We start from the raw sequence: 24510 nt of genomic DNA, 5'->3' as shown, positions 1-24510 counted from the left end.
GATCAGGGCCTGAGCATGCTGGAGGGTGAAAGGTGTGCAAGGAATAGAGTGAACTGGAATAATGTGGTATACCGGGGTCGACGTGCTGTCAATGGATTGAACCAGGGCATGTGAAGCGTCTGGGGTAAACCATGGAAAGTTCTGTGGGGCCTGGATGTGGAAAGGGGACTGTGGTTTCGGTGCATTATTATATGACAGCTAGACACTGAGTGTGAACAAATGTGGCTTTTGTTGTCTTTTCCTAGCGCTACCTCGCACACATGTGGGAAGAGGGGGGGTTGTTATTTCATGTAAGGTGGGGTGGCGATGGGAATGAATAAAGGGAGACAGTATGAATTATGTACACTTGTATATATATGTATGTGTCTGTGTGTGTGTGTGTGTGTGTGTGTATATATATATATATATATATATATATATATATATATATATATATATATATATATATATATATATATAGTGGTTTCAACAATGTTGTATGGTTGCGAGGCGTGGGCTATGGATAGAGTTGTGCGCGGGAGGATGGATGTGCTGGAGATGAGATGTTTGAGGACGGTGTGTGGTGTGAGGTGGTTTGGTCTAGTGAGTAACGTAAGGATAAGAGAGATGTGTGGAAATAAAGAGAGCGTGGTTGAGAGAGCAGAAGAGGGTGTTTTGAAGTGGTTTGGGCACATGGAGAGGATGAGTGAGGAAAGATTGACCAGGAGGATATATGTGTCGGAGGTGGAGGGAACAAGGAGAAGAGGGAGACCAAATTGGAGGTGGAAGGATGGAGTGAAGGAGATTTTGTGTGATCGGGGCCTGAACATGCAGGAGGGTGAGAGGAGGGCAAGGAATAGAGTGAATTGGAGCGATGTGGTATACCGGGGTTGACGTGCTGTCAGTGGATTGAAACAGGGCATGTTGGGCGTCTGGGGTAAGCCATGGAAAGCTGTGTAGGTATGTATATTTGCGTGTGTGGACGTATGTATATACATGTGTATGGGGGGGGTGCCATTTCTTTCGTCTGTTTCCTTGCGCTACCTCGCAAACGCAGGAGACAGCGACTAAGTATAATAAAAAAAATAAATAAATATATATATATATATATATATATATATATATATATATATAAATTACAGAGGTATAAGTTTGTTGAGTATTCCTGATAAATTATATGGGAGGGTATTGATTGAGAGGGTGAAGGCATGTACGTACAGAGCATCAGATTGGGGAAGAGCAGTGTGGTTTCAGAAGTGGTACAGGATGTGTGGACCAGTTGTTTGCATTGAAGAATGTATGAGAAATACTTAGAAAAGCAAATGGATTTGTATGTAGCATTTATGAATCTGGAGAAGGCATTTGATAGAGTTGATAGAGATGCTCTGTGGAAGGTATTAAGAATATATGGTGTGGGAGGCAAGTTGTTAGAAGCAGTGAAAAGTTTTTATCGAGGATGTAAGGCATGTGTATGTGTAGGAAGAGAGGAAAGTGATTGGTTCTCAGTGAATGTAGGTTTGCGGCAGGGGTGTGTGATGTCTCCATGGTTGTTTAATTTGTTTACGGATGGGGTTGTTAGGGAGGTGAATGCAAGAGTTTTGGAAAGAGGGGCAAGTATGAAGTCTGTTGGGGGTGAGAGAGCTTGGGAAGTGAGTCAGTTGTTGTTCACTGATGATACAGCGCTGGTGGCTGATTCATGTGAGAAACTGCAGAAGCTGGTGACTGAGTTTGGTAAAGTGTGTGAAAGAAGAAACTTAAGAGTAAATGTGAATAAGAGCAAGGTTATAAGGTACAGTAGGGTTGAGGGTCAAGTCAATTGGGAGGTAAGTTTGAATGGAGAAAAACTGGAGGAAGTAAAGTGTTTTAGATATCTGGGAGTGGATCTGGCAGTGGATGGAACCATGGAATTGGAAGTGGATCATAGGGTGGGGGAGGGGGCGAAAATTCTGGGAGCCTTGAAGAATGTGTGGAAGTCGAGAACATTATCTCGGAAAGCAAAAATGGGTATGTTTGAAGGAATAGTGGTTCCAACAATGTTGTATGGTTGCGAGGCGTGGGCTATGGATAGAGTTGAGCGCAGGAGGATGGATGTGCTGGAAATAAGATGTTTGAGGACAATATGTGGTGTGAGGTGGTTTGATCGAGTAAGTAACGTAAGGGTAAGAGAGATGTGTGGAAATAAAAAGAGCGTGGTTGAGAGAGCAGAAGAGGGTGTTTTGAAATGGTTTGGGCACATGGAGAGAATGAGTGAGGAAAGATTGACCAAGAGGATATATGTGTCGGAGGTGGAGGGAACGAGGAGGTGGAAAGATGGAGTGAAAAAGATTTTGTGTGATCGGGGCCTGAACATGCAGGAGGGTGAAAGGAGGGCAAGGAATACAGTGAATTGGATCGATGTAGTATACCGGGGTTGACGTGCTGTCAGTGGATTGAATCAGGGCATGTGAAGCGTCTGGGGTAAACTACGGAAAGCTGTGTAGGTATGTACATTTGCATGTGTGGACGTATGTATATACATGTGTATGGGGGTGGGTTGGGCCATTTCTTTCGTCTGTTTACTTGCGCTACCTCGCAAACGCGGGAGACAGCGACAAAGCAGAAAAAAAAAAAAATATATATATATATATATATATATATATATATATATATATATATATATATATGAATTTTTCAGGGAAAAAATGCAATTTGGGAGATGTATTAAAGAAAGAGACAGGAGGTGAAGAGAAACGTGCAAGAGGTGAAAAAAAGGGCAAATGAGAGTTGGGGTGAGAGAGTATCATTAAATTTTTGGGAGAATAAAAAGATGTTCTGGAAGGAGGTATATATATATATATATATATATATATATATATATATATATATATATATATATATATATATATATACCTCCTTCCAGAACATCTTTTTATTCTCCCTAAAATTTAATGATACTCTCTCACCCCAACTCTCATTTGCCCTTTTTTTCACCTCTTGCACCTTTCTCTTCACCTCCTGTCTCTTTCTTTAATACATCTCCCAAATTGCATTTTTTCCCTGAAAAAATCATCCAAATGCCTCTCTCTTCTCTTTCACTAATACTCTTACTTCTTCATCCCACCACTCACTACCCTTTCTAATCAACCCACCTCCCACTCTTCTCATGCCACAAGCATCTTTTGCGCAATCCATCACTGATTCCCTAAATACATCCCATTCCTCCCCCACTCCCCTTACTTCCAAGTGCGTAAGACAAGGGAGCAAATGGGAACTTCAGTGAAGGGCGCAAATGGGGAGGTGATAACAAGTAGTGGTGATGTGAGAAGGAGATGGAGTGAGTATTTTGAAGGTTTGTTGAATGTGTTTGATGACAGAGTGGCAGATATAGGGTGTTTTGGTCGAGGTGGTGTGCAAAGTGAGAGGGTTAGGGAAAATGATTTGGTAAACAGAGAAGAGGTAGTGAAAGCTTTGCGGATGATGAAAGCCGGCAAGGCAGCAGGTTTGGATGGTATTGCAGTGGAATTTATTAAAAAAGGGGGTGACTGTATTGTTGACTGGTTGGTAAGGTTATTTAATGTATGTATGACTCATGGTGAGGTGCCTGAGGATTGGTGGAATGCGTGCAGAGTGCCATTGTACAAAGGCAAAGGGGATAAGAGTGAGTGCTCAAATTACAGAGGTATAAGTTTGTTGAGTATTCCTGGTAAATTATATGGGAGGGTATTGATTGAGAGGGTGAAGGCATGTACAGAGCAACAGATTGGGGAAGAGCAGTGTGGTTTCAGAAGTGGTAGAGGATGTGTGGATCAGGTGTTTTTGCTTTCCGAGATAATGTTCTCGACTTCCACACATTCTTCAAGGCCCCCAGAATTTTCGCCCCCTCCCCCACCCTATGATCCACTTCTGCTTCCATGGTTCCATCCGCTGCCAGATCCACTCCCAGATATCTAAACACTTTACTTCCTCCAGTTTTTCTCCATTCAAACTTACCTCCCAATTGACTTGACCCTTAACCCTACTGTACCTAATTACCTTGCTCTTATTCACATTTACTCTTAATTTTCTTCTTTCACACACTTTACCAAACTCAGTCACCAGCTTCTGCAGTTTCTCACATGAATCAGCCACCAGCGCTGTATCATCAGCGAACAACAACTGACTCACTTCCCAAGCTCTCTCATCCCCAACAGACTTCATACTTGCCCCTCTTTCCAAAACTCTTGCATTCACCTCCCTAACAACCCCATCCATAAACAAATTAAACAACCATGGAGACATCACACACCCCTGCCGCAAACCTACATTCACTGAGAACCAATCACTTTCCTCTCTTCCTACACATACACATGCCTTACATCCTCGATAAAAGCTTTTATATATATATATATATATATATATATATATATATATATATATATATATATATATATATATATATTTCTTTTTTTCTTTCAAACTATTCGCCATTTCCCGCATTAGCGAGGTAGCGTTAAGAACAGAGGCCTGGGCCTTTGAGGGAATACCCTCACCTGGCCCAATTCTCTGTTCCTTCTTTTGGAAAATTAAAAAAAATGAGAGGGGAGGATTTCCAGCCCCCCGCTCCCTCCCATTTTAGTCGCCTTCTACGACACGCAGGGAATATATATATATATATATATATATTTTTTCTTTTTTTTTTTTTGCTTTGTCGCTGTCTCCCGCGTTTGCGAGGTAGCGCAAGGAAACAGACGAAAGAAATGGCCCAACCCACCCCATACACATGTATATACATACGTCGACACACACGCAAATATACATACCTACACAGCTTTCCATGGTTTACCCCAGACGCTTCACATGCCTTGATTCAATCCACTGACAGCACGTCAACCCCGGTATACCACATCGCTCCAATTCACTCTATTCCTTGCCCTCCTTTCACCCTCCTGCATGTTCAGGCCCCGATCACACAAAATCTTTTTCACTCCATCTTTCCACCTCCAATTTGGTCTCCCTCTTCCCCTAGTTCCCTCCACCTCCGACACATATATCCTCTTGGTCAATCTTTCCTCACTCATTCTCTCCATGTGACCAAACCATTTCAAAACACCCTCTTCTGCTCTCTCAACCACGCTTTTTTATTTCCACACATCTCTCTTATCCTTACGTTACTTACTCAATCAAACCACCTCACACCACACATTGTCCTCAAACATCTCATTTCCAGCACATCCATCCTCCTGCGCACAACTCTATCCATAGTCCACGCCTTGCAACCATACAACATTGTTGGAACCACTATTCCTTCAAACATACCCATTTTTGCTTTCCGAGATAATGTTCTCGACTGCCACACATTCTTCAAGGCTCCCAGAAGTTTCGCCCCCTCCCCCACCCTATGATCCACTTCCGCTTCCATGGTTCCATCCGCTGCCAGATCCACTCCCAGATATCTATAACACTTCACTTCCTCTAGTTTTTCTCCATTCAAACTCACCTCCCAATTGACTTGACCCTCAACCCTACTGTACCTAATAACCTTCCTCTTGTTCACATTTACTCTTAACTTTCTTCTTTCACACACTTTACCAAACTCAGTCACCAGCTCCTGCAGTTTCTCACATGAATCAGCCACCAGCGCTGTATCATCAGCGAACAACAACTGACTCACTTCCCAAGCTCTCTCATCCCCAACAGACTCCTTGTATTAACTTTCTAAAATGGGAAACAGAAGAAGGAGTCACGCCGGGAGTGCTCATCCTCCTCGAAGGCTCAGACTGGGGTGCCTAAATGTGTGTGGATGTAACCAAGATGTGAAAAAAGGAGAGATAGGTAGTATGTTTGAGGAAAGGAACCTGGATGTTTTGGCTCTGAGTGAAACGAAGCTCAAGGGTGAAGGGGAAGAGTGGTTTGGGAATGTCTGGGGAGTAAAGTCAGGGGTTAGTGAGAGGACAAGAGCAAGGGAAGGAGTAGCAATACTCCTGAAACAGGAGTTGTGGGAGTATGTGATAGAGTGTAAGAAAGTAAATTCTCGATTAATATGGGTAAAACTGAAAGTTGATGGAGAGAGGTGGGTGATTATTGGTGCATATGCACCTGGGCATGAGAAGAAAGATCAAGAGAGGCAAGTGTTTTGGGAGCAGCTGAATGAGTGTGTTAGTGGTTTTGATGCACGAGACCGGGTTATAGTGATGGGTGATTTGAATGCAAAGGTGAGTAATGTGGCAGTTGAGGGAATAATTGGTATACATGGGGTGTTCAGTGTTGTAAATGGAAATGGTGAAGAGCTTGTAGATTTATGTGCTGAAAAAGGACTGATGATTGGGAATACCTGGTTTAAAAAGCGAGATATACATAAGTATACTTATGTAAGTAGGAGAGATGGCCAGAGAGCGTTATTGGATTACGTGTTAATTGACAGGCGTGCGAAAGAGAGACTTTTGGATGTTAATGTGCTGAGAGGTGCAACTGGAGGGATGTCTGATCATTATCTTGTGGAGGCTAAGGTGAAGATTTGTATGGGTTTTCAGAAAAGAAGAGTGAATGTTGGGGTGAAGAGGGTGGTGAGAGTAAGTGAGCTTGAGAAGGAGACCTGTGTGAGGAAGTACCAGGAGAGACTGAGTACAGAATGGAAAAAGGTGAGAACAATGGAAGCAAGGGGAGTGGGGGAGGAATGGGATGTATTTAGGGAATCAGTGATGGATTGCGCAAAAGATGCTTGTGGCATGAGAGGAGTGGGAGGTGGGTTGATTAGAAAGGGTAGTAAGTGGTGAGATGAAGAAGTAAGAGTATTAGTGAAAGAGAAGAGAGAGGCATTTGGACAATTTTTTGCAGGGAAAAAATGCAATTGAGTGGGAGATGTATAAAAGAAAGAGACAGGAGGTCAAGAGAAAGGTGCAAGAGGGGAAAAAAAGGGCAAATGAGAGTTGGGGTGAGAGAGTATCATTAAATTTTAGAGAGAATAAAAAGATGTTCTGGAAGGAGGTAAATAAAGTGCGTAAGACAAGGGAGCAAATGGGAACTTCAGTGAAGGGCGCAAATGGGGAGGTGATAACAAGTAGTGGTGATGTGAGAAGGAGATGGAGTGAGTATTTTGAAGGTTTGTTGAATGTGTTTGATGATAGAGTGGCAGATATAGGGTGTTTTGGTCGGGGTGGTGTGCAAAGTGAGAGGGTTAGGGAAAATGATTTGCTAAACAGAGAAGAGGTAGTGAAAGCTTTGCGGAAGATGAAAGCCGGCAAGGCAGCAGGTTTGGATGGTATTGCAGTGGAATTTATTAAAAAAGGGGGTGACTGTATTGTTGACTGGTTGGTAAGGTTATTTAATGTATGTATGACTCATGGTGAGGTGCCTGAGGATTGGCGGAATGCGTGCATAGTGCCATTGTACAAAGGCAAAGGGGATAAGAGTGAGTGCTCAAATTACAGAGGTATAAGTTTGTTGAGTATTCCTGGTAAATTATATGGGAGGGTATTGATTGAGAGGGTGAAGGCATGTACAGAGCATCAGATTGGGGAAGAGCAGTGTGGTTTCAGAAGTGGTAGAGGATGTGTGGATCAGGTGTTTGCTTTGAAGAATGTATATGAGAAATACTTAGAAAAGCAAATGGATTTGTATGTAGCATTTATGGATCTGGAGAAGGCATATGATAGAGTTGATAGAGATGCTCTGTGGAAGGTATTAAGAATATATGGTGTAGGAGGAAAGTTGTTAGAAGCAGTGAAAAGTTTTTATCGAGGATGTAAGGCATGTGTACGTGTAGGAAGAGAGGAAAGTGATTGGTTCTCAGTGAATGTAGGTTTGTGGCAGGGGTGTATGATGTCTCCATGGTTGTTTAATTTGTTTATGGATGGGGTTGTTAGGGAGGTAAATGCAAGAGTTTTGGAAAGAGGGGCAAGTATGAAGTCTGTTGGGGATGAGAGAGCTTGGGAAGTGAGTAAGTTGTTGTTCGCTGATGATACAGTGCTGGTGGCTGATTCATGTGAGAAACTGCAGAAGCTGGTGACTGAGTTTGGTAAAGTGTGTGGAAGAAGAAAGTTAAGAGTAAATGTGAATAAGAGCAAGGTTATTAGGTACAGTAGGGTTGAGGGCCAAGTCAATTGGGAAGTGAGTTTGAATGGAGAAAAACTGGAGGAAGTGAAGTGTTTTAGATATCTGGGAGTGGATCTGGCAGCGGATGGAACCATGGAAGCGGAAGTGGATCATAGGGTGGGGGAGGGGGCAAAAATTCTGGGGGCCTTGAAGAATGTGTGGAAGTCGAGAACATTATCTTGGAAAGCAAAAATGGGTATGTTTGAAGGAATAGTGGTTCCAACAATGTTGTATGGTTGCGAGGCGTGGGCTATGGATAGAGTTGTGCGCAGGAGGATGGATGTGCTGGAAATGAGATGTTTGAGGACAATGTGTGGTGTGAGGTGGTTTGATCGAGTGAGTAACGTAAGGGTAAGAGAGATGTGTGGAAATAAAAAGAGCGTGGTTGAGAGAGAAGAGGGTGTTTTGAAGTGGTTTGGGCACATGGAGAGAATGAGTGAGGAAAGATTGACCAAGAGGATATATGTGTCGGAGGTGGAGGGAACGAGGAGAAGAGGGAGACCAAATTGGAGGTGGAAAGATGGAGTGAAAAAGATTTTGTGTGATCGGGGCCTGAACATGCAGGAGGGTGAAAGGAGGGCAAGGAATAGAGTGAATTGGAGCGATGTGGTATACCGGGGTTGACGTGCTGTCAGTGGATTGAATCAAGGCATGTGAAGCGTCTGGGGTAAACCATGGAAATCTGTGTAGGTATGTATATTTGCGTGTGTGGACGTATGTATATACATGTGTATGGGGGGGGGGTTGGGCCATTTCTTCCGTCTGTTTCCTTGCGCTACCTCGCAAACACGGGAGACAGTGACAAAGTATAAAAAATATATATATATATATATATATATATATATATATATATATATATATATATATATATATATATATATTTATCCCTGGGAATAGGGGAGAAAGAATACTTCCCACGTATTCCCTGCGCGTCGTAGAAGGCGACTAAAAGGGGAGGGAGCGGGGGGCTGGAAATCCTCCCCTCTCGTTTTTTTTTTTTTTTTTTAATTTTCCAAAAGAAGGAACAGAGAATTGGGCCAGGTGAGGGTATTCCCTCAAGGCCCAGTCCTCTGTTCTTAACGCTACCTCGCTAATGCGGGAAAAGGCAAATAGTTTGAAAGAAAGAAAGAATATAATATATATATATATATATATATATATATATATATATATATATATATATATATATATATATATATATATGTATATATATTTTTGCTTTGTCGCTGTCTCCCGCATTTGCGAGGTAGCGCAAGGAAACAGACGAAAGAAATGGCCCAACCCATCCCCATACACATTTATATACATTCTTTTTTTTTTTTTTTGCTTTGTCGCTGTCTCCCACATTTGCGAGGTAGCGCAAGGAAACAGACGAAAGAAATGGCCCAACCCACCCCCATACACATGTATATACATATATAATATTTTATTTATATTTTATTATACTTTGTCGCTGTCTCCCGCGTTTGCGAGGTAGCGCAAGGAAACAGACGAAAGAAATGGCCCCCCCCCCATACACATGTATATACATACGTACACACACACAAATATACATACCTACACAGCTTTCCATGGTTTACCCCAGACGCTTCACATGCCTTGATTCAATCCACTGACAGCACGTCAACCCCGGTATACCACATCGCTCCAATTCACTCTATTCCTTGCCCTCCTTTCACCCTCCTGCATGTTCAGGCCCCGATCACACAAAATCTTTTTCACTCCATCTTTCCACCTCCAATTTGGTCTCCCTCTTCTCCTCGTTCCCTCCACCTCCGACACATATATCCTCTTGGTCAATCTTTCCTCACTCATTCTCTCCATGTGCCCAAACCACTTCAAAACACCCTCTTCTCTCTCAACCACGCTCTTTTTATTTCCACACATCTCTCTTACCCTTACGTTACTCACTCGATCAAACCACCTCACACCACACATTGTCCTCAAACATCTCATTTCCAGCACATCCATCCTCCTGCGCACAACTCTATCCATAGCCCACGCCTCGCAACCATACAACATTGTTGGAACCACTATTCCTTCAAACATACCCATTTTTGCTTTCCGAGATAATGTTCTCGACTTCCACACATTCTTCAAGGCCCCCAGAATTTTCGCCCCCTCCCCCACCCTATGATCCACTTCCACTTCCATGGTTCCATCCGCTGCCAGATCCACTCCCAGATATCTAAAACACTTCACTTCCTCCAGTTTTTCTCCATTCAAACTCACCTCCCAATTGACTTGACCCTCAACCCTACTGTACCTAATAACCTTGCTCTTATTCACATTTACTCTTAACTTTCTTCTTCCACACACTTTACCAAACTCAGTCACTTTCTAAAATGGGAAACATATATAATATATATATATATATATATTTTTTTTTTTTTATTTTGCTTTGTCGGTTTCCCGCGTTTGCAAGGTAGCGCAAGGAAACAGACGAAAGAAATAGCCCAACCCACCCCCATACACATGTATATACATACACGTCCACACACGCAAATATACATACCTATACATCTCAATGTACACATATATACACACACAGTCACATACATATATACCCATGCACACAATTCACACTGTCTCCCTTTATTCATTCCAATCGCCACCTCGCCTCCTCGCAAACACCTGATCCACACATCCTCTACCACTTCTGAAACCACACTGCTCTTCCCCAATCTGATGCTCTATACATACCTTCACCCTCTCAATCAATACCCTCCCATATAATTTACCAGGAATACTTAACAAACTTATACCTCTGTAATTTGAGCACTCACTCTTATCCCCTTTGCCTTTGTACAATGGCACTATGCACGCATTCCGCCAATCCTCAGGCACCTCACCATGAGTCATACATACATTAAATATCCTTACCAACCAGTCAACAATATAGTCACCCCCTTTTTTAATAAATTCCACTGCAATACCACCCAAACCTGCTGCCTTGCCAGCTTTCATCTTCCGCAAAGCTTTTACTACCTCTTCTCTGTTTACCAAATCATTTTCCCTAACCCTCTCACTTTGCAAACCACCTCGACCAAAACACCCTATATCTCCCACTCTATCATCAAACACACTCAACAAACCTTCAAAATACTCACTCCATCTCCTTCTCACATCACCACTACTTGTTGTCACCTCCCCATTAGCGCCCTTCACTGAAGTTCCCATTTGCTCCCTTGTCTTACGCACTTTATTTACCTCCTTCTAGAACATCTTTTTATTCTCCCTAAAATTTAATGATACTCTCTCACCCCAACTCTCATTTGCCCTCTTTTTCACCTCTTCCACCTTTCTCTTGACCTCCTGTCTCTTTCTTTTATACATCTCCCACTCAATTGCATTTTTTCCCTGCAAAAATCGTCCATATGCCTCTCTCTTCTCTTTCACTAATAATCTTACTTCTTCATCCCACCACTCACTACCCTTTCTAATCAACCCACCTCCCACGCTTCTCATGCCACAAGCATCTTTTGCGCAATCCATCATTGATTCCCTAAATACATCCCATTCCTCCCCCACTCCTCTTACTTCCATTGTTCTCACCTTTTTCCATTCTGTACTCAGTCTCTCCTGGTACTTCCTCACACAAGTCTCCTTCCCAAGCTCACTTACTCTCACCATCCTCTTCACCCCAACATTCACTCTTCTTTTCTGAAAACCCATACAAATCTTCACCTTAGCCTCAATAAGATAATGATCAGACATCCCTCCAGTTCCACCTCTCACCATTTTAACATCCAAAAGTCTCTCTTTCGCGCGCCTGTCAATTAACACGTAATCCAATAACGCTCTCTGGCCATCTCTCTTACTTACATACGTATACTTATGTATATCTCGCTTTTTAAACCAGGTATTCCCAATCACCAGTCCTTTTTCAGCATATAAATCTACAAGCTCTTCACCATTTCCATTTACAACACTGAACACCCCATGTGTGCCAATTATTCCCTCAATTGCCACATTACTCACCTTTGCATTCAAATCACCCATCACTATAACCCGGTCTCGTGCATCAAAACCACTAACACTCATTCAGCTGCTCCCAAAACACTTGCCTCTCATGATCTTTCTTCTCATGCCTAGGTGCATATGCACCAATAATCACCCATCTCTCTCCATCAACTTTCAGTTTTACCCATATTAATCGAGAATTTACTTTCTTACATTCTATCACATACTCCCACAACTCCTGTTTCAGGAGTACTGCTACTCCTTCCCTTGCTCTTGTCCTCTCACTAACCCCTGACTTTACTGACTTTATATATATATATATATATATATATATAAAATGGGAAACAGAAGGAGTCGCGCGGGGAGTGCTCATCTTCCTCGAAGGCTCAGACTGGGGTGTCTAAATGTGTGTGGATGTAACCAAGATGTGAAAAAAGGAGAGATAGGTAGTATGTTTAAGGAAAGGAACCTGGATGTTTTGGCTCTGAGTGAAATGAAGCTCAATGGTAAAGGGGAAGAGTGGTTTGGGAATGTCTTGGGAGTAAAGTCAGGGGTTAGTGAGAGGACAATAGCAAGGGAAGGAGTAGCAGTACTCCTCAAACAGGAGTTGTGGGAGTATGTGATAGAATGTAAGAAAGTAAATTCTCGATTAATATGGGTAAAACTGAAAGTTGATGGAGAGAGATGGGTGATTATTGGTGCATATGCACCTAGGCATGAGAAGAAAGATCATGAGAGGCAAGTGTTTTGGGAGCAGCTGAATGAGTGTTAGTGGTTTTGATGCACGAGACCGGGTTATAGTGATGGGTGATTTGAATGCAAAGGTGAGTAATGTGGCAATTGAGGGAATAATTGGCACACATGGGGTGTTCAGTGTTGTAAATGGAAATGGTGAAGAGCTTGTAGATTGATGTGCTGAAAAAGGACTGGTGATTGGGAATACCTGGTTTAAAAAGCAAGATATACATAAGTATACATATGTAAGTAGGAGAGATGGCCAGAGAGCGTTATTGTACTACGTGTTAATTGACAGGCGCGCAAAAGAGAGACTTTTGGATGTTAATGTGCTGAGAGGTGCAACTGGAGGGATGTCTGATCATTATCTTGTGGAGGCTCAGGTGAAGATTTGTATGGGTTTTCAGAAAAGAAGAGTGAATGTTGGGGTGAAGAGGGTGCTGAGAGTAAGTGAGCTTGGGAAGGAGACTTGTGTGAGGAAGTACCAGGAGAGACTGAGTACAGAATGGAAAAAGGTGAGAACAATGGAAGTAAGGGGAGTGGGGGAGGAATGGGATGTATTTAGGGAACCAGTGATGGATTGCACAAAAGATGCTTGTGGCATGAGAAGAGTGGGAGGTGGGTTGATTAGAAAGGGTAGTGAGTGGTGGGATGAAGAAGTAAGATTATTAGTGAAAGAGAAGAGAGAGGCATTTGGACGATTTTTGCAGGGAAAAAATGCAATTGAGTGGGAGATGTATAAAAGAAAGAGACAGGAGGTCAAGAGAAAGGTGCAAGAGGTGAAAAAGAGGGCAAATGAGAGTTGGGTGTGAGGTGAAAAAGAGGGCAAATGAGAGTTGGGGTGAGAGAGTATCATTAAATTTTAGGGAGAATAAAAAGATGTTCTGAAAGGAGGTAAATAATGTGCGTAAGACAAGGGAGCAAATGGGAACTTCAGTGAAGGGCGCAAATGGGGAGGTGATAACAAGTAGTGGTGATGTGAGGAGATGGAGTGAGTATTTTGAAGGTTTGTTGAATGTGTTTGATGATAGAGTGGCAGATATAGGGTGTTTTGGTCGAGGTGGTGTGCAAAGTGAGAGGGTTAGGGAAAATGATTTGCTAAACAGAGAAGAGGTAATAAAAGCTTTGCGGAAGATGAAAGCCGGCAAGGCAGCAGGTTTGGATGGTATTGCAGTGGAATTTATCAAAAAAGGGGGTGACTGTATTATTGACTGGTTGGTAAGGTTATTTAATGTATGTATGACCCATGGTGAGGTGCCTGAGGATTGGCGGAAAGCATGCATAGTGCCATTGTACAAAGGCAAAGGGGATAAGAGCGAGTGCTCAAATTACAGAGGTATAAGTTTGTTGAGTATTCCTGGTAAATTACATGGGAGGGTATTGACTGAGAGGGTGAAGGCCTGTACAGAGCATCAGATTGGGGAAGAGCAGTGTGGTTTCAGAAGTGGTAGAGGATGTGTGGATCACATGTTTGCTTTGAAGAATGTATGTGAGAAATACTTAGAAAGGCAAATGGATTTGTATGTAGCATTTATGGATCTGGAGAAGGCATATGATAGAGTTGATAGAGATGCTCTGTGGAAGGTATTAAGAATATATGGTGTGGGAGGAAAGTTGTTAGAAGCAGTGAAAAGTTTTTATCGAGGATGTAAGGCATGTGTACGTGTAGGAAGAGAGGAAAGTGATTGGTTCTCAGTGAATGTAGGTTTGCGGAAGGGGTGTGTGATGTCTCCATGACTGTTTAATTTGTTTATGGATGGGGTTGTTAGGGAGGTGAATGCAAGAGTTTTGGAAAGAGGGGCAAGTATGAAGTCTGTTGGGGATGAGAGAGCTTGGGAAGTGAGTCAGTTGTTGTTCGCTGATGATACAGCGCTGGTGGCTGATTCATGTGAGAAACTGCAGAAGCTGGTGACTGAGTTTGGTAAAGTGTGTGAAAGAAGAAAGTTAAGAGTAAATGTGAATAAGAGCAAGGAAATTAGGTACAGTAGGGTTGAGGGTTAAGTCAATTGGGAGGTAAGTTTGAATGGAGAAAAACTGGAGGAAGTAAAGTGTTTTAGATATGTGGGAGTGGATCTGGCAGCGGATGGAACCATGGAAGTGGAAGTGGATCATAGGGTGGGGGAGGGGGCAAAAATCCTGGGAGCCTTGAAGAATGTGTGGAAGTCGAGAACATTATCTCGGAAAGCAAAAATGGGTATGTTTGAAGGAATAGGGGTTCCAACAATGTTGTATGGTTGCGAGGCGTGGGCTATGGATAGAGTTGTGCGCAGGAGGATGGATGTGCTGGAAATGAGATGTTTGAGGACAATGTGTGGTGTGAGGTGGTTTGATTGAGTAAGTAACATAAGGGTAAGAGAGATGTGTGGAAATAAAAAGAGCATGGTTGAGATAGCAGAAGAGGGTGTTTTGAAATGGTTTGGGCACATGGAGAGAATGAGTGAGGAAAGATTGACCAAGATTATATATGTGTCGGAGGTGGAGGGAACGAGAAGTGGGAGACAAAATTTTAGGTGGAAAGATGGAGTGAAAAAGATTTTGTGTGATCCGGGCCTGAACATGCAGGAGGGTGAAAGGAGGGCAAGGAATAGAGTGAATTGGATCGATGTGGTATACCGGGGTTGACGTGCTGTCAGTGGATTGAATCAGGGCATGTGAAGCGTCTGGGGTAAACCATGGAAAGCTGTGTAGGTATGTATATTTGCGTGTGTGGACGTATGTATATACATGTGTATGGGGGGGGGGTTGGGCCATTTCTTTTGTCTGTTTCCTTGCGCTACCTCGCAAACGCGGGAGACAGCGACAAAGCAAAATATATATATATATATATATATATATATATATATATATATATATTTTTTTTTTTTTTTTTTTTTTATACTTTTTATACAATCTTTCCTCATTCATCCTCTCCATGTGCCCAAACCACTTCAAAACACCCTCTTCTGCTCTCTCAACCACGCTCTTTTTATTTCCACACATCTCTCTTACCCTTACGTTACTCACTCGATCAAACCAACTCACACCACACATTGTCCTCAAACATCTCATTTCCAGCACATCCATCCTCCTGCGCACAACTCTATCCATAGCCCACGCCTCGCAACCATACAACATTGTTGGAACCACTATTCCTTCAAACATACCCATTTTTGCTTTCCGAGATAATGTTCTCGACTTCCACACATTCTTCAAGGCCCCCAGAATTTTCGCCCCCTCCCCCACCCTATGATCCACTTCCACTTCCATGGTTCCATCTGCTGCCAGATCCACTCCCAGATATCTAAAACACTTCACTTCCTCCAGTTTTTCTCCATTCAAACTCACCTCCCAATTGACTTGACCCTCAACCCTACTGTACCTAATAACCTTGCTCTTATTCACATTTACTCTTAACTTTCTTCTTCCACACACTTTACCAAACTCAGTCACCAGCTTCTGCAGTTTCTCACATGAATCAGCCACCAGCGCTGTATCATCAGCGAACAACAACTGACTCACTTCCCAAGCTCTCTCATCCCCAACAGACTTCATACTTGCCCCTCTTTCCAAAACTCTTGCATTTACCTCCCTAACAACCCCATCCATAAACAAATTAAACAACCATGGAGACATCACACACCCCTGCCGCAAACCTACATTCACTGAGAACCAATCACTTTCCTCTCTTCCTACACGTACACATGCCTTACATCCTCGATAAAAACTTTTCACTGCTTCTAACAACTTTCCTCCCACACCATATATTCTTAATACCTTCCACAGAACATCTCTATCAACTCTATCATATGCCTTCTCCAGATCCATAAATGCCACATACAAATCCATTTGCTGTTCTAAGTATTTCTCACATACATTCTTCAAAGCAAACACCTGATCCACACATCCTCTACCACTTCTGAAACCACACTGCTCTTCCCCAATCTGATGCTCTGTACATGCCTTCACCCTCTCAATCAATACCCTCCCATATAATTTACCAGGAATACTCAACAAACTTATACCTCTGTAATTTGAGCACTCACTCTTATCCCCTTTGCCTTTGTACAATGGCACTATGCACGCATTCCGCCAATCCTCAGGCACCTCACCATGAGTCATACATACATCAAATAACCTTACCAACCAGTCAACAATACAGTCACCCCCTTTTTTAATAAATTCCACAGCAATACCATCCAAACCTGCTGTCTTGCCGGCTTTCATCTTCCGCAAAGCTTTCACTACCTCTTCTCTGTTTACCAAATCATTTTCCCTAACCCTCTCACTTTGCACACCACCTCGACCAAAACACCCTATATCTGCCACTCTATCATCAAACACATTCAACAAACATTCAAAATACTCACTCCATCTCCTTCTCACATCACCACTACTTGTTATCACCTCCCCATTTGCGCCCTTCACTGAAGTTCCCATTTGCTCCCTTGTCTTACGCACTTTATTTACCTCCTTCCAGAACATCTTTTTATTCTCCCTAAAATTTAATGATACTCTCTCACCCCAACTCTCATTTGCCCTTTTTTTCACCTCTTGCACCTTTCTCTTGACCTCCTGTCTCTTTCTTTTATACATCTCCCACTCAATTGCATTTTTTCCCTGCAAAAATCGTCCAAATGCCTCTCTCTTCTCTGTCACTAATACTCTTACTTCTTCATCCCACCACTCACTACCCTTTCTAATCAACCCACTTCCCACGTATTCCCTGCGTGTCGTAAAAGGCGACTAAAAGGGGAGAGAGCGGGGGGCTGGAAATCCTCCCCTCTCGTTTTTTTTTTTAATTTTCCACAAGAAGGAACAGAGAATTGGGCCAGGTGAGGGTATTCCCTCAAAGGCCCAGTCCTCTGTTCTTAACGCTACCTCGCTAATGCGGGAAATGGCGAACAGTTTGAAAGAAAGAAAAGAAATATATATATATATATATATATATATATATGTTTAGATGTATAGGTATGTATATTTGTGTAAGTGGACATGTATGTATATATATGTGTATGTGGCTGGGTTGGGCTATTCTTTCGTCTGTTTCCTTGCGCTACCTCGCTAACGCGGGAGACAGCAACAAAGTTAAATAAATAATAAATAAAATAATATTTAATAATTACTATTATTATTACTCGGTTTCCTGCATCAGCGAGGTAGTGCCACGAAAGACAAAGAATGGCCCATCCACTCATATACACCTAAATGTCCTTACACGCACATATGCATACATATACAAAGACATACATATATACTAATCTACATATTCATAATTGCTTGCCTTCATCTATTCCTGTCGTTACCCCACGACACAGGAAGCAGCATCGCTATCCCTCACTCCAGCGAGGTAGCGCCAAGAAAATAGACAAAAAAAGCCACATTCGTTCACACTCAGTCTTCAGCTGTCATGTGTAATGCAATGAAACTATCCACATCCAGGCCTCACAAACCTTTCCACAGTGTACCCCAAGATGCTTCACATGCCCTGGTTCTGTCCACTAACAGCATGTCGACCCCAGTATACTACATCATTCCAATTCAATCTATCCCTTGCATACCACTCACCCTCCTGTATGTTCAGGCCCCGATCACTCTTTTTCACTCCATCCTCCACCTCCAATTTGGTCTCCCACTTCTTGTTCCCTCCACTTCTCACACATATATCCTTTGTCAATCTCTCCTCACTCATTCTCTCCATATGTCCAAACCATTTCAACAAACCCTCTTCTGCTGTTTCTTCAACTTTTCACACTCTTCTACTATTACTTCATAGTTTGGGGTACACAAAGTGTATCTAGGACCAACTTATTAATTTCCTCTTTCATTAGCTAGGTACAGTCAACAAGACCACCCCTGTGCAGTGCATCCCCTGACCACTGTATATTACTATCTGCAATATAGTAAAACTTCTCCAAAGCTCTGGAAAAAACAAATAAAAATACTGCCCATGTTGCAAGAGGTCACTGTTGTGTGTGATCCAGTATGTACAGGTGATCCATGGGAAAATGAAACATAAGCTGATGTACAAGTAAGAGACATAGCTAGCTAAGATGCCACTGGTAAACAAGAGCTACCGGATGGTGGCATTTGGATTGGTGCATTCGAGTCTGGCAACATGCATGTCATAAAATTTTATCATGTGGGCAAGAGAGGGAAGTTAAAAAAATTTGTCTACAATAAAGCTATCCAATTTGTGTAGACCTTCAATAATATCAATGTTACAAGTCTTGTGTACTTAATAATAGAAGATTCAATGACATTTCTTGTGGTAAAGGAGTTATAACAGAGTTGGCATTACTACAGTCACTACAATGATTTATCCATTTCAATTTCTGTTTTTATTGAATTGGCAAAAGTGTATAAAAGGCTATGTATTTCAATTTAAGCAAATATTATGCTTAGAAATTTGGTATGGCAATGGGTAAACTTCTTTCACCAGCTAAGTAATCTTTACATGGAATTCTTTGAAACAAAATTACTATGGGATACCTTGCCCTTAAATGTGATTTGCTTTAGGCATGCAGATGGTTTTGTGTTTGGCCAACAAATGAAAATCTACAAACATTTCTCCCTTTACTTAACAATTTTGTACTTTCTATCAACAATACTGTAAAAGTTGGAAAATAATGGTATATTACTATTTTCGGATTAGATGATCCATAGGGATTGAAACTGTTTAGTATATAAGTATATAAGTTTAGTATATACAAAAAACCTACCAATATTTGTTCATATATTCATCATCACTCAGCTCAACATGAGTTACTTTATCATCATTCCAGTTTATGTTCCTTAGGGCATTACATATATGAAGTCCAGAATTTATTGATGATTTTAAGATATGTGCTATTGGATCCAAGTTAAAGTATCCAAGATCTTTCATCAATATAATCCATTAAGATAGCAAAGAAATCAATTTATAAAGTTAAACCCAAACCTCTCCTTGATACCAGGAATCTTTTAGTTCTTCCCTTTAGTGATAATTCTACATTACTTCCCAGGTTGCTTAAATCCTTTAATGTAAATGTAGCCTTCAGCAATAATAATACAATAAAGAATATCTTAATCAGGAACTCACTGGAAAGTTCTGAAGGATGTCTATAGAGTGCCATGTTAAAATTTTATTGTTTTATTTATATGTCAGACTTAGCAACATCAATATAGTATTATTAAGAACAGGACAAGAATCAAATGCCTTATGTTAAAAATTATGAGCATTCTAATGACTGAAGTAATGCCAACTAAGTAATTAACTCAACTCCTTTACCACGAAAAATATCACTGAATCTTCTATTATTAAACACATGAAGAACTGAAATAATATAAGGTCTACACAAATGGATTGCTTTACTGTAGACAAAATTTATAAACAGTTCCTTTCTTGTCCACATAAAAACTTTTTCTGACATGCGTGTTGCCAGACTCAAATGCACCAATCCAAACGCCACCATCCGCTAAGGCTTGCCTACTAATGGCATCCTAGCTACGTCTCTTCCATGTAATGATATCAAATGATTGTTTTATATCTCTTTGTGCCTCCCCAGATGTGATCATCACATAAAAAAGCACTTGGGAACTTATGTTTCATTCTCCCGTGGTTCACCTACATGTACTGCGCATGTGTTGATCCAACTTCTAGCCATTCACCAACTATCTGCCTCCCCTCCAAGATCTCAACTCACGGTGGATTTTAAGATGGGATTACCCAGTACTGCCAGTAGTGTAAGACCTTTTGCATCTGGTAACACCACTGCAATTCCAATAAACTGCCCAGAGCAAAATTCAGATATTACTTTATCAGATAGTAACATGAGTGGTCTATGCCTCCACTTTAATGAACTTTAATGAACTAAGGACAACCCAGCAATTGATTCTGACAAAGAAATCATTTGGTGAACTGTAAAGAATGGTAAATTTCACCATCAACATCATTAACTTTTTAAGCCTTCTGCTGCATTGTTCAGATACATCTGGGTAGACATTTACACCCACTGACTGCAAAACACAGATTCACCCTACGGTTCCAGAAAAGTTTCCATCCACTGAGACATTCAGCAAATAACCCCCTCTACTTGAAACTACCACCAAATCAGCATGCATGCTGCCATCTGTGTTCTGCAATGTGAAACCTGAATTGTTCAATGCCTTAGCCAACTGACCTCATACAATTTAAATATATATTTTTCAAGAAAATTTTTCAATGTTATTTTACCTTTGATGTTTTTTATGTGATTACTTAGTGTACAGTAAAGATTTTGCTGTACTAAACATAAAATCATAAATAAGGACTTTAATCTTTCATTAAAAGTTTGGCTGATTTGTTGGAACACATCCAAAATCTATAAAAATTGTTTTTTAATATCTTGGATATCATCTAAATCATTTTCTTCGTATTTTGTAATGATTTTGGCCACTTCTCGACATCACGTAAAAGTTCCATGATTCATACGGTATGGTTGGAAAACAATTTCATATGTCTAACCCAACAGGTCACATTTCAAAAGCATTAATTTGAACCTTTTATCTTATAAACACTCTGAACACAAAAAATATCTGCAAAACACTGGTATGAACATTATGATGCATGGTGGCATTCAATGGAATACATAAATTCTACTGGAAAAAGGCATTTCTGGACTATACAGGGTAGTTTTTTCTTGCATCACATCCTTTGTATATCAACAAACAGAAGAATGCTCTGTAGATTCCAAATAAGCCACAGGTGAATGCTTTTTGTCTGCTGTCTGCAGGACACTCATTTAATGTCCTCACACTAAACTTGCACCTGTGCTTGCTCATCTATTCCACTTCCATTAAAATACAAAACTTTTCCTTCTTGGAAGCATGCCTTCATACACCCCATCCATAAGAAGGATAACCACTCTATTATCATATTGTTTTGACATCTAACAATTCCAGTCTTTGAATCTCTCCTCAACACCAATATCCTTTCACTCCTTCAATCTCACAGTCTTCCGCAGGGCAACATCCACTGGTGATATTCCTTCCTATCTTGCAACATCTAGTCATCATCCCTAACAGATTTTGGGGATTCTTGTGTGGTTGCTTTTGACATGTCCACAGATTTTGCCAAGGTGTGGCATTGGCGTCTCACTTCTAAGCTCCCCTCCCTCACTTTGCTCCTTAACATCTAGCTTCCTTTCAGGCCAATATATCTCTGATTGCTGATGGATCAGCACCCCCCCAACTCTCTCTCTTCTCTCTCCATCAAAAGAGGAGTCCCTAAAGGTTCTGTCCCATCCCCTACACTTTTTTCACTGTTTATCAATGATTTACTCTCTTCCTCAAATAACGAAATGCACTCATACGCCAATTCAACAATGCATTCATCCTCATCCTTTATCTCTGTTCCTTCTCTCAGCTGATCTACGTCTCATCTTAACAGAGATTCCTCAAACTCAGACTTGGACAGGATATCTCAGTGGGTTGATGAAATCTAGTTACGTTTACTGCCTCTAAGACCCAGTTGCTGCTCATCTCTAAATCAAAAAGCCCTCACAACTCAGGACCCAATTGCTGCTCATCTCTCAATCAAAAAGCCCTCACAACTCTTGTCTCTTCTACGTTCCATAATTCCAATTCTTGACTCACACTATTTCTGGGAAACCCTACATTAAGGATATGACTAAGTCTGCCTATAAAAAACTTGCCTCAAGAAACTGAAAGTCCTGTTTGGATGTTAAAATTTTTTTTGTACTGAACAGTTGCTCGGTTTATACAAGGGATTGATGAGTCCTTACATGGAGCACAGCTCTCACATCTGGATTGGTTCTAGCTCTGCATCCTTACTTGACAGAGCAGAACTGAAATTGGTCCGCATCATAAACTATCAAAGGCTAACTTCAAAACGTGATCCTTCTTGCGCTATGCCACAATATTGGTTCACTTTCCCTTCACTATCGGCATAACTTTGGTTTTCGCATCCAAGAGCTGGCTGCTAGTGTTCCCCAACACTAGGTGGACCACACAATACCCTGCAAACTGCTACATCACATGATTACTGTGTGGCTGTTGGTAACTCAAGAGTGAGCCGTTTTGATAACTGTTCTCTCCCTAAACCTCGTGGCTTTGGAACTCTACCATCTCAAGTCTTTTCCAATAACTATTACAAGGCACCTATTTAAAGGCAGGTCTTTCATTTCCTCCAAATCCGTATATGCTTTCCCCATTTTTTCCCCTTATAATCATGTTTATAACAATTAAAACCCTGCCTTGAGGTTGACATAAATGTTACAAATAATTTACCTACTTTATCCAAACTTTAATATTAGTTATGAGGTGCTGCACCTAAATTGCCACACCCTTTAAGCACTCGATACATTGTAAGAAATCATCAATTGGTACCCAAAACGTTAATAGTTTCATCGTTTTCCCTGCACTTTAAGTCTTATCATTTCACCAAAATCACAATAGCAAAAGCTTGGCGGAGCTCAACTAGATCAGTACCAGCCCTAACGCGTCAGGCATTCTTCCCAAAACTAATGAAGCTCTTATTAACCAAAGTGTTATATTCGATAACATTAAAAGGTACAATATCAGGAAAGGAGACACATTCTTAATTAAAGTTCACTAGCGCCTTAAGGTCAAAGCGATCCACTCTTAAGTCAGTTTGCTCAACAACTAGCAAAATGGTATTCTTTCACAATATAAGTTCAATTTCGTGGTAAAGCCTGAGATAACAGCAACATATGGCCCTTGCCATTCATACACAGCGGCGGCTTGGGATGTTCTTACAAGGCATCAGTCAACATGAACACATGGACTACCTTATGTTTATCTCCTCATTTCTAACTCACAACGTTTCCTCGTACTTGCCTTTACTGTGAGCCTCACAATATGCAACTTAATACATGTATACAGTAATAAAACTCTTCATACTGGCCGGGATTCACAATATTTTGTGAGTAAAATTGATCCTTTACAGTCATGGTCCTCACCTCGTGTGTGGATACGGGACAGGAAAGACAACGTAATGAACTTGGATGGAAAAATACAATTTGACATTTCAAGAAAATCATACTTCCATTTTATTATATTAGTAAATCAATAACTAACTTACATTATGGATAGAGTATATATTTTCCTTATATATTTCTTATTTACATTAGGGTAACTATTTACTATGTACTACATCTTGATAGCGGGAAATTCAAAATGGTGAATATTACTGCTGTTCTCCATAAGTCCTTTATGATCTTACAATTTTTTTTCTTTTACTGTTAGTAATTGTAATAACCTTTGCAATAATACGGTATTTTCAAACAGCTCTTAAATCTAATTCGACAACTTTCAGTTGTAATATCTACAGCACAAGAGGCTGGTGCTCACGTCAATGTATCAAGGGACAAGAGTGGAGGAAGATCAAATTGCTGTTGATTACAGCATAAAAGAATAAGAAATAAAAATAGATTATGCTTCAGTTATATGTGAATGCTCCAAATTTAACCATCACTCAAATACGGTGAAATGACATCATTATTAGTCATTTTAAACTTAAGATCCTTTATTGTCAGGCCCCGGGAACAATGAGAACCTAACCTCACTGTAGGAAAATTAACCATGTAAATATGACATATCCTGGCAAAGTCTAATGAGTTACGTTGTGTAGCTTAAATATTGGTTTACCAACAATGAAACCATGAACAACAAATTTAACGAAATAGAGGCTAAAGTAATGGATAAAGTCAATAATGTTGCAGTGTGAAGAATAAAACTTTATCCTGCATTGTAGGAACTGTATAATGACAGAGTTAGAGGTAAACTGCTATGGAAAACTTTGAATGG

At 41.0% G+C, this 24510-nt stretch overlaps 1 pseudogene; it reads right to left on the bottom strand.

Annotated features, from left to right (window-relative positions):
- The window catches only part of LOC139749428 (uncharacterized), a 54093-nt pseudogene extending 30412 nt beyond the window's left edge, over positions 1-23681 (bottom strand).
- Positions 23682-24510: the final 829 nt, after the last annotated feature.

This window comes from Panulirus ornatus, chromosome 7, assembly GCF_036320965.1.
Source record: "Panulirus ornatus isolate Po-2019 chromosome 7, ASM3632096v1, whole genome shotgun sequence".
In the NCBI taxonomy this organism is placed as follows: domain Eukaryota; kingdom Metazoa; phylum Arthropoda; class Malacostraca; order Decapoda; family Palinuridae; genus Panulirus; species Panulirus ornatus.
Note: the sequence above shows the minus strand (reverse complement) of the source record. Positions and strands in the feature narration are given on the sequence as shown.